We start from the raw sequence: 13,365 nt of genomic DNA on the forward strand, positions 1-13,365 counted from the left end.
GTTTAGCGCCACCTTCGGCCCAGGGCCTGATCCTGGAGACCCAGGATCGAGTCCCACGTCAGGCTCCCTGCAAGGAGCCTGCTTCTCCCTCTGCCTGTGTCTCTGCTTCTCTCTCTCTGTGTCTCTATGAATAAATAAATACAGTCTTTAAAAAAAATTTAAAAAGTATCTTATTTTTCTACACTTAGCTGTGCACCATAATTACTCCCTAAGACTGAGTGAATCCCAAGAATTTTTCTTTTAAAGCTTCCTAGATAATTCTGAAACAGTTGGTTTGGACACTTAGCTGGAAGGCCCTTTTCCTAGAATTTGCTCAGATTTGATCTTCCCCTTAGCTACTTAAGTCATTACAAAATGAAGTCAAGAAATCGAGAGAAAGACAAATACCATATGATTTCACTCATAGGTGGAATTTAAGAAACAAATGAGCAATGGGTAAAAAGAGGCAAACCAAGAAACAGACTCTTCACTGTAGAGAACAAACTGATGGTTGCCAGAGGGGAGAGGGTACTTGATGGGGTAAATAGGGGATGGGGATTAAGGAGGGCACTTGGCATGGTGAGCACCGGGTGTTGGTGTATATTGTACACCTGAAGCTAATATCATACTGTATGCTAACTAACTGGAATTTATTGGGTTTTGTTAATTTGTGTATTAGGCTCCACACCCAACATGGGGCTTAAACGCACCACCCTGGGAGTGTGGTGTGCTCTACTGGCTGAGCCAGCCAGGCACCCTTGATTAACTGGAATTTTAATAAATCAAGGGAGACAGGACTTACCAGATGTTGAGAAGTTACTCTGGTAAATCTCAATTTAATGTAAGTGAAATTTGCATTATTCCAACCTTGCTAAGAAAACAAGACCTTGATTCAGAGACTAGGATAATTCATTTAACAGCACAAAGTCCTTGGAATGGAGGCCGCACATGGAAGCAATCTGATAAAATCAACACTAAGCATTTCATATGTGCAAAGGGTTAACAGACACGAGGTTAATCATGGCCCCTTTTCTCAAGAAACTCAGCCCTCTTAGGACGTCGTCATGAAAAGACGCACTGATAGTCTAGCCCAAGAGAAAGTGTGACCTCTGTGAGGACAAGAAGGGATCTGGGAGTTCAGATGGAGGCAAGGAAATAGCTATTCAAGATAAAGGGGACTTGCAGTTTTAACTCTGACATGTAAAGAGCTTGGAAGCTAGCACCCTCACCCTTACAAGATAAAGCTGGACAGGGACGCCTGGGCAGCTCAGTCACATCCGACTCTTGATTTCAGCTCAGGTCAAGATCCCAGGGTGTTGGGCAGCCCCCGTGGCGCAGCGGTTTAGCGCCGCCTGCAGCCCGGGGTGTGATCCTGGAGACCCTGGATCGAGTCCCACATCAGGCTCCCCGCGTGGAGCTTGCTTCTCCCTCTGCCTGTGTCTCTGCCTTTCTGTCTCTATGAATAAATAAATAAAAATCTTAAAAAAAAAAAAGAGCCCAGGGTGTTGAGATCAAGCCCTGCACTGGGCATAGAGCCTGTGTGAGATTATCTCTCCCCCTTTGTCTCTGCCCACAGGCCTCCCTCCCCCTGCCCATGTCCATGTGTGCTCTAATCTCTCCAAAAAAAAAAAAAAAAAAAAAAAAAAACTGGACAAACTCAAAAATCGGTGTCTTTTCTTAGACCCGCCCATCTGAATTGAGGTTGCAGGGCAAACCATCACCCTTAAATCTAGAGAGAGAGGCTCATCTAGAATTGACCGTTAAAATCTGCTTACATGGAGCAGGAACTTCTGGAGTCATGAGCTGGTAGGAACACTTACACTGAAGTTGAGCGTGGCCTCGCATGAGAGTGAGAAGCTCCCGGAGACTGCAGTTCTGGGGGGCTGCATGTGTTCCTGGGCCTACCTCCAGGAACCCCACCAGGTTCCCACAGTACAGCTCAGGGAAGACCTTACAGCTCTGGCAAGGGAGACAAGATGAATAATCACGGTGAAGCACACCCAGAACCTTCTTTGTTACAAAGGCCGACTTTGCCAGAGCCAGAATTCCAGTTGGAGGAAGGGCCTTCTTTGCACACCAGCCCCTCTAAGCCTTCCTGTCTCACCTAACGGGGGGAAACTGCACATAACAAGATTGTCAAGACTTCAAGGAAACAAGATTGGGAATGCTGCAGGAAGAGAAGGGAGGAAGCGGGCAGAGGGCCAAGGCTCTATCTAGCACTTTGGAAACACTTGTGAAGGTCACAGGCCCCCCTGAAACCCGGAATGGACCTAATGGAATGCACACGTTCCCCCTACTTGCCCGCCACACCCCCAGGGCTCCAGCATAGTCACAGGGGATTACAGCTGAAAGCTCTAAGACTGAGGAGGAGTAATGAGAGAAACCCAAAGTTGAGAGAGAGACAAAAGCAGACCTAAAGGAATTTGAAGCCTCTGGTACCTATAACTACAGCAAATACCAAACACATCCACTCCCTATCCGATTTCCGTAAGTCTCCACAGGGGCCTGTTTACCTCACCTTCTGTTATCCAATGCAACATGCCTGGCTTTCCACAAAAATCTGCAAGGCGTGCCAAAAGGCAAAAAGTCCAGAGAGATAAAGCAATTATCAGAACCAGAGTCACATGTGACATAGATTTCGGCATTTTCAGGCAGGGAATTTAAAATAATTACATTTAAAATAACTATATAATATGTTAAAGGCTTTATTAGAAAAAGACAACATGCAAGAACAGAAGGGTAATATCAGAAATGGAAACCCTTCATCAAAAGGATATGCTACTTGATGGGATGAGCCCTGGGTGTTATACTATATGTTAGCAAATCAAACTTCAATAAAAACAAATGGGAAAAAACAACAACAACAAAAGGATGTGCTATAAAAATCAGAGTGACTGTAATAGAAATGAAGAATGCCTTCCAGGGGTCCATGAGCAGGTTTGAGATAGTTTAGGAAGAACCCATGCATCTGATAGGTCATCCCAAACTGAAATGCAAAAAAAAAAAAAAAAAAAAAGCCCAGAACTCCCCAACACTGTGGGATCCTTCCCAAAGGTATAACTGGAAATACCAGAAGGCAAAGAGAACAGAGCAAAAAGAAATACGCAGTAATGGCTGAGAACCTTCTAAAATTAAAGATACCAAACCACAGGTCCAGGGAGCTGAGAAGGTAGCCAGCAGGACAAATTCAAAACCACACATGGGCATATCATTTTCTAATTGCAGAAAATCACAGACCAACAGAAAATCAGCCAGCGTGGAAGAGTAAAAGGAATGCTGGCTTGACAATTTTTAGATGCTTTTCATCAGCAGTCCGGAGGCCAGAGGAGGTGATATTGTTTAATCTGGAGTCTGAATTTGGGTGGGGAAAAAAGGTTGCACCTCTGTACGTAGTATTTTCCAACTGGGATTTGGCGTTTCTCCCATTACGAATATAGGAGCAAACCATAGCAGTAGGATAAGCAGAACTTGTGACTCAGCACCTTTAAATACAAGTCTGAAAAAATAAAATAATAAAATAAAATAAATAAAATAAAATAAAATAAAAATAAAAATAAATAAATAAATACAAGTCTGTAGATCACATTTGTCGTTGCAGATCTTGAAGTACACCGATCACTACTTGAAAGTGACTGTAGTTTTTAGACCTGCCCCCGAATCTTGTTTAGTGTGTTAAAGAGAAGGCCCACATATTATTTTATCACAAGTTTTATTTTTTTTAAAATATTTTATTTATTCATGAGAGACACAGACTGAGAGAGAGGCAGAGGGAGAAGCAGGCTCCATGCTGGGAGCCCGATGTGGGACTCGATCCTGGGACTCCACGATCACGCCCTGGACTGAAAGCAGGCACTAAACCGCTGAGCCACCCAGGGATCCCCTTATCACAAGTTTTAAAAAACACTTTAATGGGATGCCTGCGTGGCTCGGTCAGTTAAGTGCCCGACTCTTGGTTTCGACCCAGATCACGATCTCGGGGTTGTGAGATCGAGCCCCACATCAGGCTCCGCACTCAGCGGGGAGTCGGCTAGAGATTCTCTCCTGCCCCTCCCACCACTCACATGGGGCGGGGGGGTGTGAGTGTGTGCCCACGTGCACTCGCACGGTCTCAAAAAATCAAAAACACTTTAATAATAAATGTATTAAACGAATTCCTTTTCTTTGTACGGTGTGTTTTATTTTATGCTTTTATAAACATCCATCTGTTGCGTGCTGAGGTTTCAGCCTGGGCTTTCGAATGTATCATCTCATTTAATCCTCAAAGCAGCCTATCGGGTGCTTAATGTCCTCATGATCCCTAGAGAAATGCTGCGACGATGTAAGTTGTCCCAGGTGACACAGCCAGTAGAAGGTGAAACTGGCACCCAAAGCCAGGTCTTCCTCGTCCTGGAACCCGTGCCCGGGTGATGCCCCCCGCGATGTGGATCTCCCAGGCTGCTGGCGGGTAGGCCTGGCCATCGATGCACCTAGTGCTCCCGCAGTTGCCCTGATACCGGTGTCGTCGCTGCCACAGAGGCCAGTGCAAGCAGAGACTCGCTATCTTGATCTAAAGGAAAGTTAACCGTTTAAGAGAAAGAAGTTGGTTATAAAACTGGAACGTCCCCCCCCGCTTGGCACGCACCAACCCGGCAGCTGTGTCACTCCTTAGCTCTCTCGGTACATTTCCTCTCCTTTCTAGCTAGATTATACCTTAATCCAGTTGTTTTCATGCGCAGTAAATCCAAACCATGTTTAACCGGTTTATTCACTGGAGAATCTCGGAGGTGAAGAGAGTTTTGTCCTTTCGACTGCACTGGGGATTTGCTGTCTTCTTTCTGTAAAGGGATTTTCCTGGACCTGTAATCTGAACATTTTGACCTGCGGGGTTTTTTCTCCCCCCCACCATGAGCAAATTTGTGAGGCTTGACCCTTTGTGTGCTGTGGAGCCGAGACAATGGCCTTCTGTGAACGTCTTGTCCCGAGGACGGCAGTGACTGACGTGAGGATTGACGTGAGGAACGCTAACCCCCCGGCCCTCGCTCCCCGCGGCCGCCCCGCTCGCCTCGGCTGCGTGCTTCGGACGGACCCACGTTCTGTGACATTCTAGAAAGGTCTGTTCATGAGCCTCCCGGCAGTTGGCGGTCTCACTCGCACTGAGGTGACCGGGTCTCTTGGCCAAACGCAGGCCCTGCTACCCGTTGGGTGGGGGGGGGAGGATAAATCGGGCCAACTTGCGTGGAAGGCCCACGGCAGTAACCAAACGATAAGCCCAGGAACCCCACTTTGAGGAATTTGTCTCACAGACACACTTTCTGTTATGAGAAATGACCCTTCTACAATATGGACCCCGGCTCTGACGTTCTCTGAACATCCCTGAAGGATCCCGTCAGAAACAGGCGATGTCGGTTGCGGTCGGGGGACGGGCTGGGTGGCCCAAGGACAGGGGCGAGGGGACAACGTTTCACTATATACTCAACACAAAACAAAACAAAAAAACTTCTATTTGGAAATAATTTAGATTTACTGAAAAGTTGTAAAGATGATACAAAGAGCCTCCCCCAGTTGCCCCTCACGTGGACACCTTACGTGACCGCGGTATTTGGGGCCACACTGAGCACCCAGCGTCGTACATCACTATGCACTAAACTCCAAGCTTTGGCTTCCACCGGCTTTTCCACTCACATCCTTTTTCTGTGCCCGGATCCAGTCCTGCAGACCACTGGTGGCATTTGGTGCTCACGTCTCTTTAGTCTCTCGGGTCGGTGACATGTATACCCTTTGGGACTTTTTGAATTGTGTATCGTATGACTATCAACTATTCAAAAAAAAAAAAAAGTGAATTTTCTAAAAGAAAGAGACGTCCAGAGCCAGAGGATGTTAGAACTATCGGGAACCTCAGAAGCAATCCAGCCCAAGGCTCTCATGATTCAGGCACAGGAAGGGGCTAGTGCGCGGCCCTCCCCTATCCGCAGACCCAGAGCCCAGGCCAGAAGCCAGGAGGCACGGCCGGGGAGCCCTAGAAAGAGGATAAGCTTCCAGGTCAGCCACGCTGGGGTTCAAATCCCAGCTCTGTGCCCTCGGGCCAGTAGGTACCTTAAAAAAAAAACCCACATTTATTCATTTATGAGAGAGAGAGACAGAGAGAGAGAGAGAGAGAGAGAGAGAGAGAGAGAATCCTCAAGTAGACTCCCTACTGAGCCCAGAGCCCAACGTGGGGCTCGACCCCAGGACCCCGAGGTCCCGACCTGGGCCGAAACCCAACAGTCGGGCGTTCAACCGACTGAGCCACCCAGGCCTTTCCCCGCACCCCCCTCCACCTGCCCCCCACCCCAGGTCTTTTCTTTGTCTAGATTCCTTCACTCAACGTGTTTTAAGATTGAGCTACGCTGTTGCCTGTATCGGTGATTTGTTTAAAAAGAACAAACAAACCATAGTTCTTGGAGGAAGTTGTCATGATTTCTAAGAACTGGCTGAGGAGCCCCACCTGGGCAGAAATGCGACACCGCGGACCACGCTGTCCCTGGACACACGCTCGCACACGGAGGGGGGGGGCGCACGGCTGGGGGGAGCCCGCGGGGCCGGCCCTCCCCTGAGCCAGGGCCCCAGAAGCTCTGAGCTCCCAGCAGAGGCCCTGTGCGCCGCAGCTGCACTTGGCCAGGACCCTGGCCTCTCTCTCTCTCTCTCTCTTTTTTAAGATTTTATTTATTTATTCATGAGAGACACAGAGAGAGAGGCAGAGACGCAGGCAGAGGGAGAAGCAGGCTCCATGCAGGGAGCCCGACGTGGGACTCGATCCCAGGACCCCGGGGTCACAACCTGAGCCAAGGGCAGACGCTCAACCGCTGAGCCCCCCAGGCGTCCCCGGGGCCCTGGCCTCTTATGTGGACTGAACACGCAGCTGGAGAACCGGGGACAGCAGGTGTCTGGGGCCAGCCAACTGCGGGGCCTGTCGGGCCCTTCGACGCCTGGGCCTCCCTGTGGGGTCGGGGGCCCCCCATGGGGCAGGGCTCCCGCTGTGGCTCCGCTCAGCACGTACACCTCTCAGGGATCCCCCACTTCAGCTGCCTGCCCTTGTGTCTCCCGCAGGCATCGATGACACACTGGCCGGGAGACTTCGCACAACCAGCCTGACTTCCTGAGAAGGCAGGCACCTCCTTATCACCTGCACCTGTGCCACGGGCCCTCCAGCACCCGGCTCCCCCCAACCAGGACTAAGGCACCCAGTGCTCCGGGCTTGGAAATTTTTTTTTTTTTTAAGATTCAATGGGATACCTGGGTGGCTCAGGGGTTGAGCGTTTGCCTTCGGCTCAGGGTGTGATCCTGGGGTCCTGCACCAGGCTCCCCACGGGGAGCCTGCTTCTCCCTCTGCCTGTGTCTCTGCCTCTCTCTCTGTGTCTCTTATGAATAAACAAATAAAATCTTTTTAAAAGATGTATTTATTTATTTTACAAAGAGAGAGAGAGGGTGCAAGAGTAGGGGGAGAGGGAGAGGGAGAGAGAAGGAGACTCTCAAGCAGATTCTCCACTGAGTGCGGAGCCCACGGACAGGGCTCGATCTCATGACCATGAGATCATGACCCGAGCCGCCGTCTAGAGTAGGATGCTTCACTGGCTGAGCCATTCTTCTAGCTTTGGAAATTTTAAATGAATTTGTTAACTATGAAAATAAATATAGGGGGATCCCTGGGTGGCGCAGCGGTTTGGCGCCTGCCTTTGGCCCAGGGCGCGATCCTGGAGACCCGGGATCGAATCCCACGTCAGGCTCCCGGTACATGGAGCCTGCTTCTCCCTCTGCCTGTGTCTCTGCCTCTCTCTCTCTCTCTCTCTGTGACTATCATAAATAAATAAAAAAAAAATTAAAAAAAAAAATATAGGCGTGCCGGGGTGGCTCAGTTGGTTAAGTATCTGCCTTCAGCCCAGGTCCTGGGGTCCTGGGACGGAGCCCCACGTCCAGCTCCCTGCTCTCTGGGGAGTCTGCTTCTCCCTCTGCCCCCTGCTTACACTCTCTCTTGCTCTCTCTCTCTCTCTCTCTCTCTCAAATAAATAAATAAATAAATAATAAAATCTTTAAAAAATAAATATAAATAATGCAAAAACGAATACAGATATAAATATAAGAAATACATCAAGCTATTAAAAATAATAAAACCACCTGCTCAGAATATAAAAAAAGCTTTACCCATAATCACACCATTTTTCGTCTGCAAATTTCCTACACCAATACATCCACATAATTTTGCAGGGACAACAATAAATGTGGAGGGCATGCAAGATGTATTTGTGCTACCTTTTCTATTATTGGATATTTGTATTATTTTCAGTATTATAAAGAACAGTATGATGAGCATCACCATGCATAAAGGTCTGGCTCTGTTTCAGGGTTGTGTATGATTTGTTTGTTTGTTTGTTTTTTTAAGATTTTACTTATTCATGAGAGACACAGAGAGAGAGGCAGAGACGTAGGCAGTGGGAAGAAACAGGCTCCACGCAGGAGCCCGATGTGGGACTCGATCCTGGGACCCCGGGATCACACCCTGAGCCAGAGGTGGACGGTCAACCACTGAGCCACCCAGGCGTCCCCAGGGGGGTCTTTTTGAGCCAGAGTTCTAGAAGTATATCTGAAGACGTAAGTGAATGTCTTTGGCTGTCTCAGTGGGGAGTCTGCTGGTGATTCTCTCTCTTTCTCTTTAAAATAATAAATAAATAAATAAATAAATAAATAAATAAATAAATAAATAAATAAATAAATAAGAAAGAAAGAAAGAAAGAAAGATAAGGTGAAGAGCTTTGGGCCAGTGCAGCAGGAAGGGATCCACGAGCACGTGAAATACTGGGCCACGCAGAAGGGTTTGGTGGAAAGCCCAGGTGTCAGCAACTCTGGGAGGGGTTCAAAGTGACCCCAGAAGCTTACGGCTGCTATTAGAGACGGTCCTCGGGCCCTCTTTGTTTTGGAATCACACCTGTCAAGTGGACCAGCAGAACCTGTCCCCGCAGTGCAGGTGACCCCGCACACCCCTCAGCCACACACCCAGCTCTCTCGTCCACGGACGCCCCACTTTGGGAGTCCAGCACAGGGAAATGGGCGCCTCCATCTAGTACGGGACCGAACGCATGTGGACCTAACAACTCGAGACAGAAAGTGATCCCTGAAGAGACGTGTCTACACCGTCCGGAACCCGACTCCAGGCTTGTTTCCAACATACCTACCCACCCGCAGCCCCTGCCAACTCCTCCTCCAGCCTCTGAAGCTTCGACCCCAAAATGCCAGGCATTCGCACACGCTGTGGCCGGCACCTGGAAGAGAGAAGATTGTTCGGCTCTCGTGACCTTTTGGCACAGTGGCCCTGTCTCCCTTTACGATGGCCTTCGTCACTGGGCCCGATTCTTTGTGTATCTGTCTCCCTTGCTGGAGCGCGAGCGGGCTCCTTGGGGCTTGGCCGCTCCTCGCTGCGCCCTGACCGTGGACCTCGGGCCCGGCGGACCGTAGCCCCGAGATGAGCCTTGCTGGCTGGAGAAACGAATGAATGAATGAATGAATGAATGAGTGAATGATGAATATCATAACCCCTGGGGTTATGGCCTCTCACTCCCTCGCCCCAGTCAAAAGTCTTATTTTGATTTTAATTTTTTTTTTTTTATTTATGATAGTCACAGAGAGAGAGAGAGAGGCAGAGACATAGGCAGAGGGAGAAGCAGGCTCCATGCACCGGGAGCCTGACGTGGGACTCGATCCTGGGTGTCCAGGATCGCACCCTGGGCCAAAGGCAGGCGCCAAACCGCTGCGCCACCCAGGGATCCCAAAAGTCTTATTTTGGATGGTGGCACTAGGAGGCCAGAGTTGGACAGGAGTTTGGAGGGGTGTGTTCACCCCCAGCCCCTGGAGCCCGCATGGAACCCCCGCCGGCGCCTCGAAGCTGCAGGCGGACGCCGTAGCCGCGCTTTATCTACAGTTGGCCTGGTCTTCGCAAACTCAGCCTTGCTGCTTAGAGATAAAAGTTAATTTTGCATCTTGCCTCGTGGGGATGATTAAACAGCCCCCCTGGGTAGGTGGCGGCCTCCCTGAGCGTGGCCCCTTCTCCCTGCTTTTCTCCCCGGGCAGGCGTCGGCCCAGGTAACGGGGCTGGTATAGCAGAAACTGCTCCCAGGGGTTGGGACAACCGGGGTCCTCAGCACAGTGGTCTCTGGGGGGGTCTCCAGGAGGGTCTCTGGGGGGTCGCCCCCCGAGGTACATGCACCAAGCGTGGCAGCAGCTGCCCATCGCGGTGTGGGCGCCGGGCCTGGGCCGCCTGCCGGCTCCGGGACCCCAGCCGCGAGCCCCACACCCCCCGGGCCCAGGGACACCCCCCCCCCCCGCCCCGCCGCCTCGGCTGGCCGGTCGGTGCCCTCGCCTGCTGGCGTGGCTGGGGCCTCGTTCTTGGGTCAGCCTCCCCCTAACGGGACACCTGAGAGAAATCGAAACCTTAGGACCTCGCTTCTCTTTCCACAGTGGTGGCCAGGTTGCTCTGGCCACCCCTGGAGCACCGTGGGCTGCCAGGAGCACCGTGGGGTACCAGGAACACCATGGGGGTACTGGGAGCACTGTGGAGTATCAGGAGCACCGTGAGGTACCGGGAGCACTATGGGGGTACCGGGAGCACCGAGGGGGTACCAGGAGCATCGCGGGGGTACTGGGAGCACTGTGGGGGTACCAGGAGCATCGTGGGGTACTGGGAGCACTGTGGGATATAAGGAGCATTGTGGGGTACCAGGAGCACCGAGGGCTGCGGGAGCAGTGAGCTCCCTCTTCCCTGGGAGTCATCCTGACTTCTCCATGTCCCCGCTGCACCACGTCAGGCGTGGAATGGGTCGCAGCCGCGGGCCTGGGGGTTCCGCCCGCCGGGTCCCCTCCCATCACACTCAAGGAGTAGGACGGAAGGAGCCTTTGCTTCCCTCCCTCGGCCTCCGCCATAGAGCGGCCAACCTCGGGGCGTCACTGTCCCCGCCGAGGCAGCACCTCTCTCTACGCGGTTAGGCGGCCAACCTTGGTCTCCGCTCAGGTCGTGATCTCAGGGTCGTGAGATCGAGCCCCACATCCGGGTCTGCTGGGCGTGCAGGATGCTTAGGAGTCTCTCCCCCTCCCCCTGCCCCTCCCGCCCTGCACCTGCTCTCTCACCGGCTCTCTCTCGGGGCGGGGGTGGGGGTGGGGAAGAGGGGGTTGCGGAGACAATGAGAGATTTGGAAAACTCAAAATAATGAGCCTGGTTTGTAACGTTATTATATTATTGTTTAAACCTATATTTCACACCCGGAGCACAACCCTCCTCTGCCTCCCCCTCCCCGCCTTGCATTCCTTTTATAGCAAATCCCAGTATTTCTCTCAGCCAAATGGGTATCTCAGCCAGACAAAGGCAAGGGTGAAATGCTCAGAAAGGTATGCAAACAACATATTAAATCATTTTCGCGATGATTCAAATGTGCAGGTACATGGGTAGGAACCAGAAAAAAATAGGCAAATGTGGAAATAATCGTGTGAGGGAGATGGAATTATAGATGATTTTTTCCCCGTCCAGATTTTTCTATATTATTATCTAATAAAAGAGAGGCATGTTTGATGCTGTCATAATGTTTTATTTAAAATAAATAGGGGGGATCCCTAGGTGGCTCAGCGGTTTAGTGCCACCTTTGGCCCAGGTTGTGATCCTGGAGACCCGGGATCGAGTCCCACGTGGGGCTCCCTGCATGGAGCCTGCTTCTCCCTCTGCCGTGTCTTTGCCTCTGTGTGTGTGTGTGTCTCTCACGTATAAATAAATAAATAAATAAAATCTTTAAAAATGAAATAAAATAAAATAAAAAATGAAATAAAATAAAAATAGGGATGCCTGAGTGGCTCAGCTGTTGAGTGCCTGCCTTTGGCTCAGGGCGTGATCCTGGAGACCCGGGATCGAGTCCCGAGTCAGGATCCCTGCATGGAGCCTGCTTCTCCCTCTGCCTGTGTCTCTGCCTCTCTCTCTCTGTATCTCTCATGAATAAATAAAATCTCTTAAAATAAAATATAAAATAAAATAAAATAAAATAATAAAATAAAATAAAATAATAAAATAAAATAAAATAAAATAAAATAATAAAAATAACAGGACACCTGCGTGGCTCAGTTGGTTGAGCATCTGCCTTCGGCTCAGGTCATGATCCCAGGTCGAGCCCCACGTCAGGCTCCTGCTCAGTGGGAGCCTGCTTCTCCCTCTGCCTGCTGCTCCCCACCTGTGCTCTCAGTCTCTCTCAAGTAAATAAATAAAATATTCAAAAATAAAATAAAAAACATAACTCCCGCACGGCCTCTGGTCCACAATCCGCCCACCGTGCACGTGTGAGATAACCCACGAGGCAGTGTGTGCGCTCGAGGCCGAATCAGCCAGGCCGACCCCCGGCGGTGGGGACCTCTGCTGTGTCCAGGGCCACTCTGAGCAAAGCTCCCTGCAGGTGGGGGTGAGGGGAGCCCGGGGCTCTCTGGGCTGGGGAGGGGGGCACAGGGTGTGCACGGCTCCGGGCCTGGTTGCTGCTCCAGGTTGCAAAGTATCCCCGAAAGAAGGGCTGAGGAGGGGCGCTGCTCCCTTGGGCCCGACAGCCTCAGCGCCCCTCCTGAACCGATGGCTGCACACACTGCCCTTGCCCGACTGGACTCCGAGCTGCCAGGATCTAGAGAAGCCGCTGCTCCCTCCTCCTCCCCCAGCCCCACCCCAGAGGCCCCCAGCGTGGCCTGAAGGGCCGTTGGCAAGAGCTGCCTTCCTCCTTTGGACATCTGGGGCGCACGGAGCGGGGGGCTCGGTGGCCCCGGGGGAGCAGGCCAGAAGAGCTTGAGGAGTCTGTTGGGGGGCACGGCCCTCCCTGCCCACCAGCCCCCACCCCCCCGCAGCCTCCCCCGGCCCCTGGCCGCTGTGCTCTGCATCACGGGCTGCTGCCAATTCCAGAAGGACTCTTAACTCCCAGTCGCAGCCCCTTGATTGATAGCCCTGGGGAGTGAAATTACAAGCCTTGACGATCACGTTAATTTCTGGGGCAAGGGAAGCGGTCAGAAGAGCTTCTCAATCACAAGCGCCACAATCAGCTGGTGAGTTCGGTGACAGGCCCGAGCAGGGAAAGGGGGGAAAGAATTAACTTTCCTCAAGGTCATCAGCGAGGAGTGGGAGAGGAGCCGGGGCTGCAGATCCGGGGCACAGACGGTCCTGGAGCTGGGCCCCCCCACCGCAAGTCCCAGGACGCAGGGTTGATATCCCTGGCCTCGCACCAGAGCCGGAGGCCGGGCTGGGGCCCAGAGCCACCGCTGTCATCGAGCCCGGGACAAGGCTGGGCCCTGGCAGCTGTGAGAGCCCCCCTCGGGAGTCTGAGCAGCCCCGATGGGGCCCCAAGGTGTTTCCACGAGGGGCCTGGGGCC

Source organism: Canis aureus, chromosome 7 (genome assembly GCF_053574225.1).
Source record: "Canis aureus isolate CA01 chromosome 7, VMU_Caureus_v.1.0, whole genome shotgun sequence".
Classification (NCBI taxonomy): Eukaryota; Metazoa; Chordata; class Mammalia; order Carnivora; family Canidae; genus Canis; species Canis aureus.